Genomic DNA, 23,086 nt, shown 5'->3' on the forward strand with positions numbered 1-23,086 from the left:
GTGGGGGAAAGGGCGGGAAGACGATGCCCACCGCTGGTGTGTGGGGCGGGGCCAAACGGGCGTGGCTTCCACGCAGTTCACATGCCTCTTGTTTATAAAGGGCCAGAGACCGATCGGAGCAGCAGATGAGGAGACAGAACCTCCTGGTGTCAGGAACCACACGGGGATTGCGCTCGAGCAAGTCATAAGTCATGGATGCACAGCTCTATCCAGGATCACAGCTAATTGTTGACGGTAGATATGGGGAGAACAGCACACCTGCCCAGCCTCGACCTAGCTCCCGAATGTATTGTGCTGATGAATGTGTTACTGAATTTGAGCTTCAACTCGGGCACCTGCTTTATTTATATCTGTAAGTGCTTCCTGTTGAGGTTTAATTTTTGTGACAGGAGCATCGTGCCAGAATGAATCCTGCCCTGCATATTTACCCACGAAGATGCCACCGCCGTTTTGTGCAATACCTCTACTCAACTGGAGTACTTTCTACTGGCTAATCAGTAAGTGCTACCTCGTTGGGTAAATGTATAGTGCTTTTCCTACACTACAACTGCGTAAAGGGCCAGAAGAGTTGTCTACAGTGACCATGTGTGTCTTTACCGGCGCCGACGGGCCCCGGGGTTCCTCGAGTCAGCTGTCCATCATAGTGGGGGAAAGGGCGGGAAGACGATGCCCACCGCTGGTGTGTGGGGCGGGGCCAAACGGGCGTGGCTTCCATGCAGTTCACATGCCTCTTGTTTATAAAGGGCCAGAGACCGATCGGAGCAGCAGATGAGGAGACAGAACCTCCTGGTGTCAGGAACCACACGGGGATTGCGCTCGAGCAAGTCATAAGTCATGGATGCACAGCTCTATCCAGGATCACAGCTAATTGTTGACGGTAGATATGGGGAGAACAGCACACCTGCCCAGCCTCGACCTAGCTCCCGAATGTATTGTGCTGATGAATGCGTTACTGAATTTGAGCTTCAACTCGGGCACCTGCTTTATTTATATCTGTAAGTGCTTCCTGTTGAGGTTTTATTTTTGTGACAGGAGCATCGTGCCAGAATGAATCCTGCCCTGCATATTTACCCACGAAGATGCCACCGCCGTTTTGTGCAATACCTCTACTCAACTGGAGTACTTTCTACTGGCTAATCAGTAAGTGCTACCTCGTTGGGTAAATGTATAGTGCTTTTCCTACACTACAACTGCGTAAAGGGCCAGAAGAGTTGTCTACAGTGACCATGTGTGTCTTTACCGGCGCCGACGGGCCCCGGGGTTCCTCGAGTCAGCTGTCCATCATAGTGGGGGAAAGGGCGGGAAGACGATGCCCACCGCTGGTGTGTGGGGCGGGGCCAAACGGGCGTGGCTTCCACGCAGTTCACATGCCTCTTGTTTATAAAGGGCCAGAGACCGATCGGAGCAGCAGATGAGGAGACAGAACCTCCTGGTGTCAGGAACCACACGGGGATTGCGCTCGAGCAAGTCATGGATGCACAGCTCTATCCAGGATCACAGCTAATTGTTGACGGTAGATATGGGGAGAACAGCACACCTGCCCAGCCTCGACCTAGCTCCCGAATGTATTGTGCTGATGAATGCGTTACTGAATTTGAGCTTCAACTCGGGCACCTGCTTTATTTATATCTGTAAGTGCTTCCTGTTGAGGTTTAATTTTTGTGACAGGAGCATCGTGCCAGAATGAATCCTGCCCTGCTTATTTACCCACGAAGATGCCACCGCCGTTTTGTGCAATACCTCTACTCAACTGGAGTACTTTCTACTGGCTAATCAGTAAGTGCTACCTCTTTGGGTAAATGTATAGTGCTTTTCCTACACTACAACTGCGTAAAGGGCCAGAAGAGTTGTCTACAGTGACCATGTGTGTCTTTACCGGCGCCGACGGGCCCCGGGGTTCCTCGAGTCAGCTGTCCATCATAGTGGGGGAAAGGGCGGGAAGACGATGCCCACCGCTGGTGTGTGGGGCGGGGCCAAACGGGCGTGGCTTCCACGCAGTTCACATGCCTCTTGTTTATAAATTGTCAGAGACCGATCGGAGCAGCAGATGAGGAGACAGAACCTCCTGGTGTCAGGAACCACACGGGGATTGCGCTCGAGCAAGTCATAAGTCATGGATGCACAGCTCTATCCAGGATCACTGCTAATTGTTGACGGTAGATATGGGGAGAACAGCACACCTGCCCAGCCTCGACCTAGCTCCCGAATGTATTGTGCTGATGAATGCGTTACTGAATTTGAGCTTCAACTCGGGCACCTGCTTTATTTATATCTGTAAGTGCTTCCTGTTGAGGTTTTATTTTTGTGACAGGAGCATCGTGCCAGAATGAATCCTGCCCTGCATATTTACCCACGAAGATGCCACCGCCGTTTTGTGCAATACCTCTACTCAACTGGAGTACTTTCTACTGGCTAATCAGTAAGTGCTACCTCGTTGGGTAAATGTATAGTGCTTTTCCTACACTACAACTGCGTAAAGGGCCAGAAGAGTTGTCTACAGTGACCATGTGTGTCTTTACCGGCGCCGACGGGCCCCGGGGTTCCTCGAGTCAGCTGTCCATCATAGTGGGGGAAAGGGCGGGAAGACGATGCCCACCGCTGGTGTGTGGGGCGGGGCCAAACGGGCGTGGCTTCCACGCAGTTCACATGCCTCTTGTTTATAAAGGGCCAGAGACCGATCGGAGCAGCAGATGAGGAGACAGAACCTCCTGGTGTCAGGAACCACACGGGGATTGCGCTCGAGCAAGTCATGGATGCACAGCTCTATCCAGGATCACAGCTAATTGTTGACGGTAGATATGGGGAGAACAGCACACCTGCCCAGCCTCGACCTAGCTCCCGAATGTATTGTGCTGATGAATGTGTTACTGAATTTGAGCTTCAACTCGGGCACCTGCTTTATTTATATCTGTAAGTGCTTCCTGTTGAGGTTTAATTTTTGTGACAGGAGCATCGTGCCAGAATGAATCCTGCCCTGCATATTTACCCACGAAGATGCCACCGCCGTTTTGTGCAATACCTCTACTCAACTGGAGTACTTTCTACTGGCTAATCAGTAAGTGCTACCTCGTTGGGTAAATGTATAGTGCTTTTCCTACACTACAACTGCGTAAAGGGCCAGAAGAGTTGTCTACAGTGACCATGTGTGTCTTTACCGGCGCCGACGGGCCCCGGGGTTCCTCGAGTCAGCTGTCCATCATAGTGGGGGAAAGGGCGGGAAGACGATGCCCACCGCTGGTGTGTGGGGCGGGGCCAAACGGGCGTGGCTTCCATGCAGTTCACATGCCTCTTGTTTATAAAGGGTCAGAGCAGTGTCTCTGAGGCAGACAAGGAGAAGGAACCGCCTTGGCACAGGAACTACTTGCAGCTATCATTTCAGGGTGGAAATCGGGAGAAGGCACATCTGCTTAACCACGCTCACGTTTCAGGGTGGAAATGGGGAGAAGGCCCCTCTGCTTAACCACGCTCACGAATTCTACACGAGGATTGCGCTCGAAAAAATGAAGGATGCAAAGACCACCATCAAGTATTACAGCTAACATTTCAGGGTGGAAATGAGGAGGAGGCGCATCTGCTAAGCCACCACCACGCTCACGAATTTTTTGGCTCATAATGCGTTACTGAATTTGAGCTTCCACTCGGGCACCTGCTTTATTTATACCTGTAAGTGCTTCCTGTTGAGGTTTAATTTTTGTGACAGGAGCATCGTGCCAGAATGAATCCTGCCCTGCATATTCACCCAAGAAGATGCCACCGTTTTGTGCAATACCTCTACTCAACTGGAGTACTTTCTACTGGCTAATCAGTAAGTGCTACCTCGTTGGGTAAATGTATAGTTCTTTTCCAACACTAAAGCTGTGTATAGGGCCAGAAGAGTCGTCTACAGTGACCATGTATGTCTGTAACGTTGCCACGGCGCCGACGGCCCCGGGGTCCCTCGAGTCAGCTGTCCATCATAGTGGGGGAAAGGGCGGGAAGACGTTGCCCACCGCTGGTGTGTGGGGCGGGGCCAAACGGGCGGGGCTTCCATGCAGTTCACATGCCTCTTGTTTATAAAGGGTCAGAGCAGTGTCTCTGAGGCAGACAAGGAGAAGGAACCGCCTTGGCACAGGAACTACTCGAGGATTGCGCTCGAGAAAATGAAGGATGCAAAGACCACCATCAAGGATTGCAGCTATCATTTCAGGGTGGAAATCGGGAGAAGGCACATCTGCTTAACCACGCTCACGAATTCTACACGAGGATTGCGCTCGAAAAAATGAAGGATGCAAAGACCACCATCAAGTATTACAGCTAACATTTCAGGGTGGAAATGGGGAGAAGGCCCCTCTGCTTAACCACGCTCACGAATTCTACACGAGGATTGCGCTCGAAAAAATGAAGGATGCAAAGACCACCATCAAGTATTACAGCTAACATTTCAGGGTGGAAATGAGGAGAAGGCGCATCTGCTAAGCCACCACCACGCTCACGAATTTTTTGGCTCATAATGCGTTACTGAATTTGAGCTTCCACTCGGGCACCTGCTTTATTTATATCTGTAAGTGCTTCCTGTTGAGGTTTAATTTTTGTGACAGGAGCATCGTGCCAGAATGAATCCTGGCCTGCATATTTACCCACGAAGATGCCACCGCCGTTTTGTGCAATACCTCTACTCAACTGGAGTACTTTCTACTGGCTAATCAGTAAGTGCTACCTCGTTGGGTAAATGTATAGTGCTTTTCCTACACTACAACTGCGTAAAGGGCCAGAAGAGTTGTCTACAGTGACTATGTGTGTCTTTACCGGCGCCGACGGGCCCGGGGTTCCTCGAGTCAGCTGTCCATCATAGTGGGGGAAAGGGCGGGAAGACGATGCCCACCGCTGGTGTGTGGGGCGGGGCCAAACGGGCGTGGCTTCCACGCAGTTCACATGCCTCTTGTTTATAAAGGGCCAGAGACCGATCGGAGCAGCAGATGAGGAGACAGAACCTCCTGGTGTCAGGAACCACACGGGGATTGCGCTCGAGCAAGTCATGGATGCACAGCTCTATCCAGGATCACAGCTAATTGTTGGCGGTAGATATGGGGAGAACAGCACACCTGCCCAGCCTCGACCTAGCTCCCGAATGTATTGTGCTGATGAATGCGTTACTGAATTTGAGCTTCAACTCGGGCACCTGCTTTATTTATATCTGTAAGTGCTTCCTGTTGAGGTTTAATTTTTGTGACAGGAGCATCGTGCCAGAATGAATCCTGGCCTGCATATTTACCCACGAAGATGCCACCGCCGTTTTGTGCAATACCTCTACTCAACTGGAGTACTTTCTACTGGCTAATCAGTAAGTGCTACCTCGTTGGGTAAATGTATAGTGCTTTTCCTACACTACAACTGCGTGAAGGGCCAGAAGAGATGTCTACAGTGACCATGTGTGTCTTTACCGGCGCCGACGGGCCCCGGGGTTCCTCGAGTCAGCTGTCCATCATAGTGGGGGGAAAGGGCGGGAAGACGATGCCCACCGCTGGTGTGTGGGGCGGGGCCAAACGGGCGTGGCTTCCATGCAGTTCACATGCCTCTTGTTTATAAAGGGCCAGAGACCGATCAGAGCAGCAGATGAGGAGACAGAACCTCCTGGAGTCAGGAACCACACGGGGATTGCGCTCGAGCAAGTCATGGATGCACAGCTCTATCCAGGATCACAGCTAATTGTTGACGGTAGATATGGGGAGAACAGCACACCTGCCCAGCCTCGACCTAGCTCCCGAATGTATTGTGCTGATGAATGCGTTACTGAATTTGAGCTTCAACTCGGGCACCTGCTTTATTTATATCTGTAAGTGCTTCCTGTTGAGGTTTAATTTTTGTGACAGGAGCATCGTGCCAGAATGAATCCTGCCCAGCATATTTACCCACGAAGATGCCACCGCCGTTTTGTGCAATACCTCTACTCAACTGGAGTACTTTCTACTGGCTAATCAGTAAGTGCTACCTCGTTGGGTAAATGTATAGTGCTTTTCCTACACTACAACTGCGTGAAGGGCCAGAAGAGATGTCTACAGTGACCATGTGTGTCTTTACCGGCGCCGACGGGCCCCGGGGTTCCTCGAGTCAGCTGTCCATCATAGTGGGGGGAAAGGGCGGGAAGACGATGCCCACCGCTGGTGTGTGGGGCGGGGCCAAACGGGCGTGGCTTCCACGCAGTTCACATGCCTCTTGTTTATAAAGGGCCAGAGACCGATCGGAGCAGCAGATGAGGAGACAGAACCTCCTGGTGTCAGGAACCACACGGGGATTGCGCTCGAGCAAGTCATGGATGCACAGCTCTATCCAGGATCACAGCTAATTGTTGACGGTAGATATGGGGAGAACAGCACACCTGCCCAGCCTCGACCTAGCTCCCGAATGTATTGTGCTGATGAATGCGTTACTGAATTTGAGCTTCAACTCGGGCACCTGCTTTATTTATATCTGTAAGTGCTTCCTGTTGAGGTTTAATTTTTGTGACAGGAGCATCGTGCCAGAATGAATCCTGCCCTGCTTATTTACCCACGAAGATGCCACCGCCGTTTTGTGCAATACCTCTACTCAACTGGAGTACTTTCTACTGGCTAATCAGTAAGTGCTACCTCTTTGGGTAAATGTATAGTGCTTTTCCTACACTACAACTGCGTAAAGGGCCAGAAGAGTTGTCTACAGTGACCATGTGTGTCTTTACCGGCGCCGACGGGCCCCGGGGTTCCTCGAGTCAGCTGTCCATCATAGTGGGGGAAAGGGCGGGAAGACGATGCCCACCGCTGGTGTGTGGGGCGGGGCCAAACGGGCGTGGCTTCCACGCAGTTCACATGCCTCTTGTTTATAAAGGGCTAGAGACCGATCGGAGCAGCAGATGAGGAGACAGAACCTCCTGGTGTCAGGAACCACACGGGGATTGCGCTCGAGCAAGTCATGGATGCACAGCTCTATCCAGGATCACAGCTAATTGTTGACGGTAGATATGGGGAGAACAGCACACCTGCCCAGCCTCGACCTAGCTCCCGAATGTATTGTGCTGATGAATGCGTTACTGAATTTGAGCTTCAACTCGGGCACCTGCTTTATTTATATCTGTAAGTGCTTCCTGTTGAGGTTTAATTTTTGTGACAGGAGCATCGTGCCAGAATGAATCCTGCCCTGCTTATTTACCCACGAAGATGCCACCGCCGTTTTGTGCAATACCTCTACTCAACTGGAGTACTTTCTACTGGCTAATCAGTAAGTGCTACCTCTTTGGGTAAATGTATAGTGCTTTTCCTACACTACAACTGCGTAAAGGGCCAGAAGAGTTGTCTACAGTGACCATGTGTGTCTTTACCGGCGCCGACGGGCCCCGGGGTTCCTCGAGTCAGCTGTCCATCATAGTGGGGGAAAGGGCGGGAAGACGATGCCCACCGCTGGTGTGTGGGGCGGGGCCAAACGGGCGGGGCTTCCATGCAGTTCACATGCCTCTTGTTTATAAAGGGCCAGAGACCGATCGGAGCAGCAGATGAGGAGACAGAACCTCCTGGTGTCAGGAACCACACGGGGATTGCGCTCGAGCAAGTCATAAGTCATGGATGCACAGCTCTATCCAGGATCACAGCTAATTGTTGACGGTAGATATGGGGAGAACAGCACACCTGCCCAGCCTCGACCTAGCTCCCGAATGTATTGTGCTGATGAATGCGTTACTGAATTTGAGCTTCAACTCGGGCACCTGCTTTATTTATATCTGTAAGTGCTTCCTGTTGAGGTTTAATTTTTGTGACAGGAGCATCGTGCCAGAATGAATCCTGCCCTGCATATTTACCCACGAAGATGCCACCGCCGTTTTGTGCAATACCTCTACTCAACTGGAGTACTTTCTACTGGCTAATCAGTAAGTGCTACCTCGTTGGGTAAATGTATAGTGCTTTTCCTACACTACAACTGCGTAAAGGGCCAGAAGAGTTGTCTACAGTGACCATGTGTGTCTTTACCGGCGCCGACGGGCCCCGGGGTTCCTCGAGTCAGCTGTCCATCATAGTGGGGGAAAGGGCGGGAAGACGATGCCCACCGCTGGTGTGTGGGGCGGGGCCAAACGGGCGTGGCTTCCATGCAGTTCACATGCCTCTTGTTTATAAAGGGCCAGAGACCGATCGGAGCAGCAGATGAGGAGACAGAACCTCCTGGAGTCAGGAACCACACGGGGATTGCGCTCGAGCAAGTCATGGATGCACAGCTCTATCCAGGATCACAGCTAATTGTTGACGGTAGATATGGGGAGAACAGCACACCTGCCCAGCCTCGACCTAGCTCCAGAATGTATTGTGCTGATGAATGTGTTACTGAATTTGAGCTTCAACTCGGGCACCTGCTTTATTTATATCTGTAAGTGCTTCCTGTTGAGGTTTAATTTTTGTGACAGGAGCATCGTGCCAGAATGAATCCTGCCCTGCATATTTACCCACGAAGATGCCACCGCCGTTTTGTGCAATACCTCTACTCAACTGGAGTACTTTCTACTGGCTAATCAGTAAGTGCTACCTCGTTGGGTAAATGTATAGTGCTTTTCCTACACTACAACTGCGTAAAGGGCCAGAAGAGTTGTCTACAGTGACCATGTGTGTCTTTACCGGCGCCGACGGGCCCGGGGTTCCTCGAGTCAGCTGTCCATCATAGTGGGGGAAAGGGCGGGAAGACGATGCCCACCGCTGGTGTGTGGGGCGGGGCCAAACGGGCGTGGCTTCCACGCAGTTCACATGCCTCTTGTTTATAAAGGGCCAGAGACCGATCGGAGCAGCAGATGAGGAGACAGAACCTCCTGGTGTCAGGAACCACACGGGGATTGCGCTCGAGCAAGTCATGGATGCACAGCTCTATCCAGGATCACAGCTAATTGTTGACGGTAGATATGGGGAGAACAGCACACCTGCCCAGCCTCGACCTAGCTCCCGAATGTATTGTGCTGATGAATGCGTTACTGAATTTGAGCTTCAACTCGGGCACCTGCTTTATTTATATCTGTAAGTGCTTCCTGTTGAGGTTTAATTTTTGTGACAGGAGCATCGTGCCAGAATGAATCCTGCCCTGCATATTTACCCACGAAGATGCCACCGCCGTTTTGTGCAATACCTCTACTCAACTGGAGTACTTTCTACTGGCTAATCAGTAAGTGCTACCTCGTTGGGTAAATGTATAGTGCTTTTCCTACACTACAACTGCGTGAAGGGCCAGAAGAGATGTCTACAGTGACCATGTGTGTCTTTACCGGCGCCGACGGGCCCCGGGGTTCCTCGAGTCAGCTGTCCATCATAGTGGGGGGAAAGGGCGGGAAGACGATGCCCACCGCTGGTGTGTGGGGCGGGGCCAAACGGGCGTGGCTTCCACGCAGTTCACATGCCTCTTGTTTATAAAGGGCCAGAGACCGATCGGAGCAGCAGATGAGGAGACAGAACCTCCTGGTGTCAGGAACCACACGGGGATTGCGCTCGAGCAAGTCATGGATGCACAGCTCTATCCAGGATCACAGCTAATTGTTGACGGTAGATATGGGGAGAACAGCACACCTGCCCAGCCTCGACCTAGCTCCCGAATGTATTGTGCTGATGAATGCGTTACTGAATTTGAGCTTCAACTCGGGCACCTGCTTTATTTATATCTGTAAGTGCTTCCTGTTGAGGTTTAATTTTTGTGACAGGAGCATCGTGCCAGAATGAATCCTGCCCTGCATATTTACCCACGAAGATGCCACCGCCGTTTTGTGCAATACCTCTACTCAACTGGAGTACTTTCTACTGGCTAATCAGTAAGTGCTACCTCGTTGGGTAAATGTATAGTGCTTTTCCTACACTACAACTGCGTAAAGGGCCAGAAGAGTTGTCTACAGTGACCATGTGTGTCTTTACCGGCGCCGACGGGCCCCGGGGTTCCTCGAGTCAGCTGTCCATCATAGTGGGGGAAAGGGCGGGAAGACGATGCCCACCGCTGGTGTGTGGGGCGGGGCCAAACGGGCGTGGCTTCCACGCAGTTCACATGCCTCTTGTTTATAAAGGGCCAGAGACCGATCGGAGCAGCAGATGAGGAGACAGAACCTCCTGGTGTCAGGAACCACACGGGGATTGCGCTCGAGCAAGTCATAAGTCATGGATGCACAGCTCTATCCAGGATCACAGCTAATTGTTGACGGTAGATATGGGGAGAACAGCACACCTGCCCAGCCTCGACCTAGCTCCCGAATGTATTGTGCTGATGAATGCGTTACTGAATTTGAGCTTCAACTCGGGCACCTGCTTTATTTATATCTGTAAGTGCTTCCTGTTGAGGTTTAATTTTTGTGACAGGAGCATCGTGCCAGAATGAATCCTGCCCTGCATATTTACCCACGAAGATGCCACCGCCGTTTTGTGCAATACCTCTACTCAACTGGAGTACTTTCTACTGGCTAATCAGTAAGTGCTACCTTGTTGGGTAAATGTATAGTGCTTTTCCTACACTACAACTGCGTAAAGGGCCAGAAGAGTTGTCTACAGTGACCATGTGTGTCTTTACCGGCGCCGACGGGCCCCGGGTTCCTGGAGTCAGCTGTCCATCATAGTGGGGGAAAGGGCGGGAAGACGATGCCCACCGCTGGTGTGTTGGGCGGGGCCAAACGGGCGTGGCTTCCATGCAGTTCACATGCCTCTTGTTTATAAAGGGTCAGAGCAGTGTCTCTGAGGCAGACAAGGAGAAGGAACCGCCTTGGCACAGGAACTACTTGCAGCTATCATTTCAGGGTGGAAATCGGGAGAAGGCACATCTGCTTAACCACGCTCACGTTTCAGGGTGGAAATGGGGAGAAGGCCCCTCTGCTTAACCACGCTCACGAATTCTACACGAGGATTGCGCTCGAAAAAATGAAGGATGCAAAGACCACCATCAAGTATTACAGCTAACATTTCAGGGTGGAAATGAGGAGGAGGCGCATCTGCTAAGCCACCACCACGCTCACGAATTTTTGGGCTCATAATGCGTTACTGAATTTGAGCTTCCACTCGGGCACCTGCTTTATTTATACCTGTAAGTGCTTCCTGTTGAGGTTTAATTTTTGTGACAGGAGCATCGTGCCAGAATGAATCCTGCCCTGCATATTCACCCAAGAAGATGCCACCGTTTTGTGCAATACCTCTACTCAACTGGAGTACTTTCTACTGGCTAATCAGTAAGTGCTACCTCGTTGGGTAAATGTATAGTTCTTTTCCAACACTAAAGCTGTGTATAGGGCCAGAAGAGTCGTCTACAGTGACCATGTATGTCTGTAACGTTGCCACGGCGCCGACGGCCCCGGGGTCCCTCGAGTCAGCTGTCCATCATAGTGGGGGAAAGGGCGGGAAGACGTTGCCCACCGCTGGTGTGTGGGGCGGGGCCAAACGGGCGGGGCTTCCATGCAGTTCACATGCCTCTTGTTTATAAAGGGTCAGAGCAGTGTCTCTGAGGCAGATAAGGAGAAGGAACCGCCTTGGCACAGGAACTACTCGAGGATTGCGCTCGAGAAAATGAAGGATGCAAAGACCACCATCAAGGATTGCAGCTATCATTTCAGGGTGGAAATCGGGAGAAGGCACATCTGCTTAACCACGCTCACGAATTCTACACGAGGATTGCGCTCGAAAAAATGAAGGATGCAAAGACCACCATCAAGTATTACAGCTAACATTTCAGGGTGGAAATGGGGAGAAGGCCCCTCTGCTTAACCACGCTCACGAATTCTACACGAGGATTGCGCTCGAAAAAATGAAGGATGCAAAGACCACCATCAAGTATTACAGCTAACATTTCAGGGTGGAAATGAGGAGAAGGCGCATCTGCTAAGCCACCACCACGCTCACGAATTTTTTGGCTCATAATGCGTTACTGAATTTGAGCTTCCACTCGGGCACCTGCTTTATTTATATCTGTAAGTGCTTCCTGTTGAGGTTTAATTTTTGTGACAGGAGCATCGTGCCAGAATGAATCCTGGCCTGCATATTTACCCACGAAGATGCCACCGCCGTTTTGTGCAATACCTCTACTCAACTGGAGTACTTTCTACTGGCTAATCAGTAAGTGCTACCTCGTTGGGTAAATGTATAGTGCTTTTCCTACACTACAACTGCGTAAAGGGCCAGAAGAGTTGTCTACAGTGACTATGTGTGTCTTTACCGGCGCCGACGGGCCCGGGGTTCCTCGAGTCAGCTGTCCATCATAGTGGGGGAAAGGGCGGGAAGACGATGCCCACCGCTGGTGTGTGGGGCGGGGCCAAACGGGCGTGGCTTCCACGCAGTTCACATGCCTCTTGTTTATAAAGGGCCAGAGACCGATCGGAGCAGCAGATGAGGAGACAGAACCTCCTGGTGTCAGGAACCACACGGGGATTGCGCTCGAGCAAGTCATGGATGCACAGCTCTATCCAGGATCACAGCTAATTGTTGGCGGTAGATATGGGGAGAACAGCACACCTGCCCAGCCTCGACCTAGCTCCCGAATGTATTGTGCTGATGAATGCGTTACTGAATTTGAGCTTCAACTCGGGCACCTGCTTTATTTATATCTGTAAGTGCTTCCTGTTGAGGTTTAATTTTTGTGACAGGAGCATCATGCCAGAATGAATCCTGGCCTGCATATTTACCCACGAAGATGCCACCGCCGTTTTGTGCAATACCTCTACTCAACTGGAGTACTTTCTACTGGCTAATCAGTAAGTGCTACCTCGTTGAGTAAATGTATAGTGCTTTTCCTACACTACAACTGCGTAAAGGGCCAGAAGAGTTGTCTACAGTGACCATGTGTGTCTTTACCGGCGCCGACGGGCCCCGGGTTCCTGGAGTCAGCTGTCCATCATAGTGGGGGAAAGGGCGGGAAGACGATGCCCACCGCTGGTGTGTGGGGCGGGGCCAAACGGGCGGGGCTTCCATGCAGTTCACATGCCTCTTGTTTATAAAGGGCCAGAGACCGATCGGAGCAGCAGATGAGGAGACAGAACCTCCTGGTGTCAGGAACCACACGGGGATTGCGCTCGAGCAAGTCATAAGTCATGGATGCACAGCTCTATCCAGGATCACAGCTAATTGTTGACGGTAGATATGGGGAGAACAGCACACCTGCCCAGCCTCGACCTAGCTCCCGAATGTATTGTGCTGATGAATGCGTTACTGAATTTGAGCTTCAACTCGGGCACCTGCTTTATTTATATCTGTAAGTGCTTCCTGTTGAGGTTTAATTTTTGTGACAGGAGCATCGTGCCAGAATGAATCCTGCCCTGCATATTTACCCACGAAGATGCCACCGCCGTTTTGTGCAATACCTCTACTCAACTGGAGTACTTTCTACTGGCTAATCAGTAAGTGCTACCTCGTTGGGTAAATGTATAGTGCTTTTCCTACACTACAACTGCGTAAAGGGCCAGAAGAGTTGTCTACAGTGACCATGTGTGTCTTTACCGGCGCCGACGGGCCCCGGGGTTCCTCGAGTCAGCTGTCCATCATAGTGGGGGAAAGGGCGGGAAGACGATGCCCACCGCTGGTGTGTGGGGCGGGGCCAAACGGGCGTGGCTTCCATGCAGTTCACATGCCTCTTGTTTATAAAGGGCCAGAGACCGATCGGAGCAGCAGATGAGGAGACAGAACCTCCTGGAGTCAGGAACCACACGGGGATTGCGCTCGAGCAAGTCATGGATGCACAGCTCTATCCAGGATCACAGCTAATTGTTGACGGTAGATATGGGGAGAACAGCACACCTGCCCAGCCTCGACCTAGCTCCAGAATGTATTGTGCTGATGAATGTGTTACTGAATTTGAGCTTCAACTCGGGCACCTGCTTTATTTATATCTGTAAGTGCTTCCTGTTGAGGTTTAATTTTTGTGACAGGAGCATCGTGCCAGAATGAATCCTGCCCTGCATATTTACCCACGAAGATGCCACCGCCGTTTTGTGCAATACCTCTACTCAACTGGAGTACTTTCTACTGGCTAATCAGTAAGTGCTACCTCGTTGGGTAAATGTATAGTGCTTTTCCTACACTACAACTGCGTAAAGGGCCAGAAGAGTTGTCTACAGTGACCATGTGTGTCTTTACCGGCGCCGACGGGCCCGGGGTTCCTCGAGTCAGCTGTCCATCATAGTGGGGGAAAGGGCGGGAAGACGATGCCCACCGCTGGTGTGTGGGGCGGGGCCAAACGGGCGTGGCTTCCACGCAGTTCACATGCCTCTTGTTTATAAAGGGCCAGAGACCGATCGGAGCAGCAGATGAGGAGACAGAACCTCCTGGTGTCAGGAACCACACGGGGATTGCGCTCGAGCAAGTCATGGATGCACAGCTCTATCCAGGATCACAGCTAATTGTTGACGGTAGATATGGGGAGAACAGCACACCTGCCCAGCCTCGACCTAGCTCCCGAATGTATTGTGCTGATGAATGCGTTACTGAATTTGAGCTTCAACTCGGGCACCTGCTTTATTTATATCTGTAAGTGCTTCCTGTTGAGGTTTAATTTTTGTGACAGGAGCATCGTGCCAGAATGAATCCTGCCCTGCATATTTACCCACGAAGATGCCACCGCCGTTTTGTGCAATACCTCTACTCAACTGGAGTACTTTCTACTGGCTAATCAGTAAGTGCTACCTCGTTGGGTAAATGTATAGTGCTTTTCCTACACTACAACTGCGTGAAGGGCCAGAAGAGATGTCTACAGTGACCATGTGTGTCTTTACCGGCGCCGACGGGCCCCGGGGTTCCTCGAGTCAGCTGTCCATCATAGTGGGGGGAAAGGGCGGGAAGACGATGCCCACCGCTGGTGTGTGGGGCGGGGCCAAACGGGCGTGGCTTCCACGCAGTTCACATGCCTCTTGTTTATAAAGGGCCAGAGACCGATCGGAGCAGCAGATGAGGAGACAGAACCTCCTGGTGTCAGGAACCACACGGGGATTGCGCTCGAGCAAGTCATGGATGCACAGCTCTATCCAGGATCACAGCTAATTGTTGACGGTAGATATGGGGAGAACAGCACACCTGCCCAGCCTCGACCTAGCTCCCGAATGTATTGTGCTGATGAATGCGTTACTGAATTTGAGCTTCAACTCGGGCACCTGCTTTATTTATATCTGTAAGTGCTTCCTGTTGAGGTTTAATTTTTGTGACAGGAGCATCGTGCCAGAATGAATCCTGCCCTGCATATTTACCCACGAAGATGCCACCGCCGTTTTGTGCAATACCTCTACTCAACTGGAGTACTTTCTACTGGCTAATCAGTAAGTGCTACCTCGTTGGGTAAATGTATAGTGCTTTTCCTACACTACAACTGCGTAAAGGGCCAGAAGAGTTGTCTACAGTGACCATGTGTGTCTTTACCGGCGCCGACGGGCCCCGGGGTTCCTCGAGTCAGCTGTCCATCATAGTGGGGGAAAGGGCGGGAAGACGATGCCCACCGCTGGTGTGTGGGGCGGGGCCAAACGGGCGTGGCTTCCACGCAGTTCACATGCCTCTTGTTTATAAAGGGCCAGAGACCGATCGGAGCAGCAGATGAGGAGACAGAACCTCCTGGTGTCAGGAACCACACGGGGATTGCGCTCGAGCAAGTCATAAGTCATGGATGCACAGCTCTATCCAGGATCACAGCTAATTGTTGACGGTAGATATGGGGAGAACAGCACACCTGCCCAGCCTCGACCTAGCTCCCGAATGTATTGTGCTGATGAATGCGTTACTGAATTTGAGCTTCAACTCGGGCACCTGCTTTATTTATATCTGTAAGTGCTTCCTGTTGAGGTTTAATTTTTGTGACAGGAGCATCGTGCCAGAATGAATCCTGCCCTGCATATTTACCCACGAAGATGCCACCGCCGTTTTGTGCAATACCTCTACTCAACTGGAGTACTTTCTACTGGCTAATCAGTAAGTGCTACCTTGTTGGGTAAATGTATAGTGCTTTTCCTACACTACAACTGCGTAAAGGGCCAGAAGAGTTGTCTACAGTGACCATGTGTGTCTTTACCGGCGCCGACGGGCCCCGGGTTCCTGGAGTCAGCTGTCCATCATAGTGGGGGAAAGGGCGGGAAGACGATGCCCACCGCTGGTGTGTTGGGCGGGGCCAAACGGGCGTGGCTTCCATGCAGTTCACATGCCTCTTGTTTATAAAGGGTCAGAGCAGTGTCTCTGAGGCAGACAAGGAGAAGGAACCGCCTTGGCACAGGAACTACTTGCAGCTATCATTTCAGGGTGGAAATCGGGAGAAGGCACATCTGCTTAACCACGCTCACGTTTCAGGGTGGAAATGGGGAGAAGGCCCCTCTGCTTAACCACGCTCACGAATTCTACACGAGGATTGCGCTCGAAAAAATGAAGGATGCAAAGACCACCATCAAGTATTACAGCTAACATTTCAGGGTGGAAATGAGGAGGAGGCGCATCTGCTAAGCCACCACCACGCTCACGAATTTTTTGGCTCATAATGCGTTACTGAATTTGAGCTTCCACTCGGGCACCTGCTTTATTTATACCTGTAAGTGCTTCCTGTTGAGGTTTAATTTTTGTGACAGGAGCATCGTGCCAGAATGAATCCTGCCCTGCATATTCACCCAAGAAGATGCCACCGTTTTGTGCAATACCTCTACTCAACTGGAGTACTTTCTACTGGCTAATCAGTAAGTGCTACCTCGTTGGGTAAATGTATAGTTCTTTTCCAACACTAAAGCTGTGTATAGGGCCAGAAGAGTCGTCTACAGTGACCATGTATGTCTGTAACGTTGCCACGGCGCCGACGGCCCCGGGGTCCCTCGAGTCAGCTGTCCATCATAGTGGGGGAAAGGGCGGGAAGACGTTGCCCACCGCTGGTGTGTGGGGCGGGGCCAAACGGGCGGGGCTTCCATGCAGTTCACATGCCTCTTGTTTATAAAGGGTCAGAGCAGTGTCTCTGAGGCAGATAAGGAGAAGGAACCGCCTTGGCACAGGAACTACTCGAGGATTGCGCTCGAGAAAATGAAGGATGCAAAGACCACCATCAAGGATTGCAGCTATCATTTCAGGGTGGAAATCGGGAGAAGGCACATCTGCTTAACCACGCTCACGAATTCTACACGAGGATTGCGCTCGAAAAAATGAAGGATGCAAAGACCACCATCAAGTATTACAGCTAACATTTCAGGGTGGAAATGGGGAGAAGGCCCCTCTGCTTAACCACGCTCACGAATTCTACACGAGGATTGCGCTCGAAAAAATGAAGGATGCAAAGACCACCATCAAGTATTACAGCTAACATTTCAGGGTGGAAATGAGGAGAAGGCGCATCTGCTAAGCCACCACCACGCTCACGAATTTTTTGGCTCATAATGCGTTACTGAATTTGAGCTTCCACTCGGGCACCTGCTTTATTTATATCTGTAAGTGCTTCCTGTTGAGGTTTAATTTTTGTGACAGGAGCATCGTGCCAGAATGAATCCTGGCCTGCATATTTACCCACGAAGATGCCACCGCCGTTTTGTGCAATACCTCTATTCAACTGGAGTACTTTCTACTGGCTAATCAGTAAGTGCTACCTCGTTGGGTAAATGTATAGTGCTTTTCCTACACTACAACTGCGTAAAGGGCCAGAAGAGTTGTCTACAGTGACTATGTGTGTCTTTACCGGCGCCGACGGGCCCGGGGTTCCTCGAGTCAGCTGTCCATCATAGTGGGGGAAAGGGCGGGAAGACGATGCCCACCGCTGGTGTGTGGGGCGGGGCCAAACGGGCGTGGCTTCCACGCAGTTCACATGCCTCTTGTTTATAAAGGGCCAGAGACCGATCGGAGCAGCAGATGAGGAGACAGAACCTCCTGGTGTCAGGAACCACACGGGGATTGCGCTCGAGCAAGTCATGGATGCACAGCTCTATCCAGGATCACAGCTAATTGTTGGCGGTAGATATGGGGAGAACAGCACACCTGCCCAGCCTCGACCTAGCTCCCGAATGTATTGTGCTGATGAATGCGTTACTGAATTTGAGCTTCAACTCGGGCACCTGCTTTATTTATATCTGTAAGTGCTTCCTGTTGAGGTTTAATTTTTGTGACAGGAGCATCATGCCAGAATGAATCCTGGCCTGCATATTTACCCACGAAGATGCCACCGCCGTTTTGTGCAATACCTCTACTCAACTGGAGTACTTTCTACTGGCTAATCAGTAAGTGCTACCTCGTTGAGTAAATGTATAGTGCTTTTCCTACACTACAACTGCGTAAAGGGCCAGAAGAGTTGTCTACAGTGACCATGTGTGTCTTTACCGGCGCCGACGGGCCCCGGGTTCCTGGAGTCAGCTGTCCATCATAGTGGGGGGAAAGGGCGGGAAGACGATGCCCACCGCTGGTGTGTGGGGCGGGGCCAAACGGGCGTGGCTTCCATGCAGTTCACATGCCTCTTATTTATAAAGGGCCAGAGACCGATCAGAGCAGCAGATGAGGAGACAGAACCTCCTGGAGTCAGGAACCACACGGGGATTGCGCTCGAGCAAGTCATGGATGCACAGCTCTATCCAGGATCACAGCTAATTGTTGACGGTAGATATGGGGAGAACAGCACACCTGCCCAGCCTCGACCTAGCTCCCGAATGTATTGTGCTGATGAATGCGTTACTGAATTTGAGCTTCAACTCGGGCACCTGCTTTATTTATATCTGTAAGTGCTTCCTGCTGAGGTTTAATTTTTGTGACAGGAGCATCGTGCCAGAATGAATCCTGCCCTGCATATTTACCCACGAAGATGCCACCGCCGTTTTGTGCAATACCTCTACTCAACTGGAGTACTTTCTACTGGCTAATCAGTAAGTGCTACCTCGTTGGGTAAATGTATAGTGCTTTTCCTACACTACAACTGCGTGAAGGGCCAGAAGAGATGTCTACAGTGACCATGTGTGTCTTTACCGGCGCCGACGGGCCCCGGGGTTCCTCGAGTCAGCTGTCCATCATAGTGGGGGGAAAGGGCGGGAAGACGATGCCCACCGCTGGTGTGTGGGGCGGGGCCAAACGGGCGTGGCTTCCATGCAGTTCACATGCCTCTTGTTTATAAAGGGCCAGAGACCGATCAGAGCAGCAGATGAGGAGACAGAACCTCCTGGAGTCAGGAACCACACGGGGATTGCGCTCGAGCAAGTCATGGATGCACAGCTCTATCCAGGATCACAGCTAATTGTTGACGGTAGATATGGGGAGAACAGCACACCTGCCCAGCCTCGACCTAGCTCCCGAATGTATTGTGCTGATGAATGCGTTACTGAATTTGAGCTTCAACTCGGGCACCTGCTTTATTTATATCTGTAAGTGCTTCCTGTTGAGGTTTAATTTTTGTGACAGGAGCATCGTGCCAGAATGAATCCTGCCCTGCATATTTACCCACGAAGATGCCACCGCCGTTTTGTGCAATACCTCTACTCAACTGGAGTACTTTCTACTGGCTAATCAGTAAGTGCTACCTCGTTGGGTAAATGTATAGTGCTTTTCCTACACTACAACTGCGTGAAGGGCCAGAAGAGATGTCGACAGTGACCATGTGTGTCTTTACCGGCGCCGACGGGCCCCGGGGTTCCTCGAGTCAGCTGTCCATCATAGTGGGGGGAAAGGGCGGGAAGACGATGCCCACCGCTGGTGTGTGGGGCGGGGCCAAACGGGCGTGGCTTCCACGCAGTTCACATGCCTCTTGTTTATAAAGGGCCAGAGACCGATCGGAGCAGCAGATGAGGAGACAGAACCTCCTGGTGTCAGGAACCACACGGGGATTGCGCTCGAGCAAGTCATGGATGCACAGCTCTATCCAGGATCACAGCTAATTGTTGACGGTAGATATGGGGAGAACAGCACACCTGCCCAGCCTCGACCTAGCTCCCGAATGTATTGTGCTGATGAATGCGTTACTGAATTTGAGCTTCAACTCGGGCACCTGCTTTATTTATATCTGTAAGTGCTTCCTGTTGAGGTTTAATTTTTGTGACAGGAGCATCGTGCCAGAATGAATCCTGCCCTGCTTATTTACCCACGAAGATGCCACCGCCGTTTTGTGCAATACCTCTACTCAACTGGAGTACTTTCTACTGGCTAATCAGTAAGTGCTACCTCTTTGGGTAAATGTATAGTGCTTTTCCTACACTACAACTGCGTAAAGGGCCAGAAGAGTTGTCTACAGTGACCATGTGTGTTTTTACCGGCGCCGACGGGCCCCGGGGTTCCTCGAGTCAGCTGTCCATCATAGTGGGGGAAAGGGCGGGAAGACGATGCCCACCGCTGGTGTGTGGGGCGGGGCCAAACGGGCGGGGCTTCCATGCAGTTCACATGCCTCTTGTTTATAAAGGGCCAGAGACCGATCGGAGCAGCAGATGAGGAGACAGAACCTCCTGGTGTCAGGAACCACACGGGGATTGCGCTCGAGCAAGTCATAAGTCATGGATGCACAGCTCTATCCAGGATCACAGCTAATTGTTGACGGTAGATATGGGGAGAACAGCACACCTGCCCAGCCTCGACCTAGCTCCCGAATGTATTGTGCTGATGAATGCGTTACTGAATTTGAGCTTCAACTCGGGCACCTGCTTTATTTATATCTGTAAGTGCTTCCTGTTGAGGTTTTATTTTTGTGACAGGAGCATCGTGCCAGAATGAATCCTGCCCTGCATATTTACCCACGAAGATGCCACCGCCGTTTTGTGCAATACCTCTACTCAACTGGAGTACTTTCTACTGGCTAATCAGTAAGTGCTACCTCGTTGGGTAAATGTATAGTGCTTTTCCTACACTACAACTGCGTAAAGGGCCAGAAGAGTTGTCTACAGTGACCATGTGTGTCTTTACCGGCGCCGACGGGCCCCGGGGTTCCTCGAGTCAGCTGTCCATCATAGTGGGGGAAAGGGCGGGAAGACGATGCCCACCGCTGGTGTGTGGGGCGGGGCCAAACGGGCGTGGCTTCCACGCAGTTCACATGCCTCTTGTTTATAAAGGGCCAGAGACCGATCGGAGCAGCAGATGAGGAGACAGAACCTCCTGGTGTCAGGAACCACACGGGGATTGCGCTCGAGCAAGTCATGGATGCACAGCTCTATCCAGGATCACAGCTAATTGTTGACGGTAGATATGGGGAGAACAGCACACCTGCCCAGCCTCGACCTAGCTCCCGAATGTATTGTGCTGATGAATGTGTTACTGAATTTGAGCTTCAACTCGGGCACCTGCTTTATTTATATCTGTAAGTGCTTCCTGTTGAGGTTTAATTTTTGTGACAGGAGCATCGTGCCAGAATGAATCCTGCCCTGCATATTTACCCACGAAGATGCCACCGCCGTTTTGTGCAATACCTCTACTCAACTGGAGTACTTTCTACTGGCTAATCAGTAAGTGCTACCTCGTTGGGTAAATGTATAGTGCTTTTCCTACACTACAACTGCGTAAAGGGCCAGAAGAGTTGTCTACAGTGACCATGTGTGTCTTTACCGGCGCCGACGGGCCCCGGGTTCCTGGAGTCAGCTGTCCATCATAGTGGGGGAAAGGGCGGGAAGACGATGCCCACCGCTGGTGTGTGGGGCGGGGCCAAACGGGCGTGGCTTCCATGCAGTTCACATGCCTCTTGTTTATAAAGGGCCAGAGACCGATCGGAGCAGCAGATGAGGAGACAGAACCTCCTGGAGTCAGGAACCACACGGGGATTGCGCTCGAGCAAGTCATGGATGCACAGCTCTATCCAGGATCACAGCTAAGTGTTGACGGTAGATATGGGGAGAACAGCACACCTGCCCAGCCTCGACCTAGCTCCCGAATGTATTGTGCTGATGAATGTGTTACTGAATTTGAGCTTCAACTCGGGCACCTGCTTTATTTATATCTGTAAGTGCTTCCTGTTGAGGTTTAATTTTTGTGACAGGAGCATCGTGCCAGAATGAATCCTGCCCTGCATATTTACCCACGAAGATGCCACCGCCGTTTTGTGCAATACCTCTACTCAACTGGAGTACTTTCTACTGGCTAATCAGTAAGTGCTACCTCGTTGGGTAAATGTATAGTGCTTTTCCTACACTACAACTGCGTAAAGGGCCAGAAGAGTTGTCTACAGTGACCATGTGTGTCTTTACCGGCGCCGACGGGCCCCGGGGTTCCTCGAGTCAGCTGTCCATCATAGTGGGGGAAAGGGCGGGAAGACGATGCCCACCGCTGGTGTGTGGGGCGGGGCCAAACGGGCGTGGCTTCCACGCAGTTCACATGCCTCTTGTTTATAAAGGGCCAGAGACCGATCGGAGCAGCAGATGAGGAGACAGAACCTCCTGGTGTCAGGAACCACACGGGGATTGCGCTCGAGCAAGTCATAAGTCATGGATGCACAGCTCTATCCAGGATCACAGCTAATTGTTGACGGTAGATATGGGGAGAACAGCACACCTGCCCAGCCTCGACCTAGCTCCCGAATGTATTGTGCTGATGAATGTGTTACTGAATTTGAGCTTCAACTCGGGCACCTGCTTTATTTATATCTGTAAGTGCTTCCTGTTGAGGTTTAATTTTTGTGACAGGAGCATCGTGCCAGAATGAATCCTGCCCTGCATATTTACCCACGAAGATGCCACCGCCGTTTTGTGCAATACCTCTACTCAACTGGAGTACTTTCTACTGGCTAATCAGTAAGTGCTACCTCGTTGGGTAAATGTATAGTGCTTTTCCTACACTACAACTGCGTAAAGGGCCAGAAGAGTTGTCTACAGTGACCATGTGTGTCTTTACCGGCGCCGACGGGCCCCGGGGTTCCTCGAGTCAGCTGTCCATCATAGTGGGGGAAAGGGCGGGAAGACGATGCCCACCGCTGGTGTGTGGGGCGGGGCCAAACGGGCGTGGCTTCCATGCAGTTCACATGCCTCTTGTTTATAAAGGGCCAGAGACCGATCGGAGCAGCAGATGAGGAGACAGAACCTCCTGGTGTCAGGAACCACACGGGGATTGCGCTCGAGCAAGTCATAAGTCATGGATGCACAGCTCTATCCAGGATCACAGCTAATTGTTGACGGTAGATATGGGGAGAACAGCACACCTGCCCAGCCTCGACCTAGCTCCCGAATGTATTGTGCTGATGAATGCGTTACTGAATTTGAGCTTCAACT

The sequence above is a fragment of the Triturus cristatus genome, chromosome 8 (assembly GCF_964204655.1).
Source record: "Triturus cristatus chromosome 8, aTriCri1.1, whole genome shotgun sequence".
In the NCBI taxonomy this organism is placed as follows: Eukaryota; Metazoa; Chordata; class Amphibia; order Caudata; family Salamandridae; genus Triturus; species Triturus cristatus.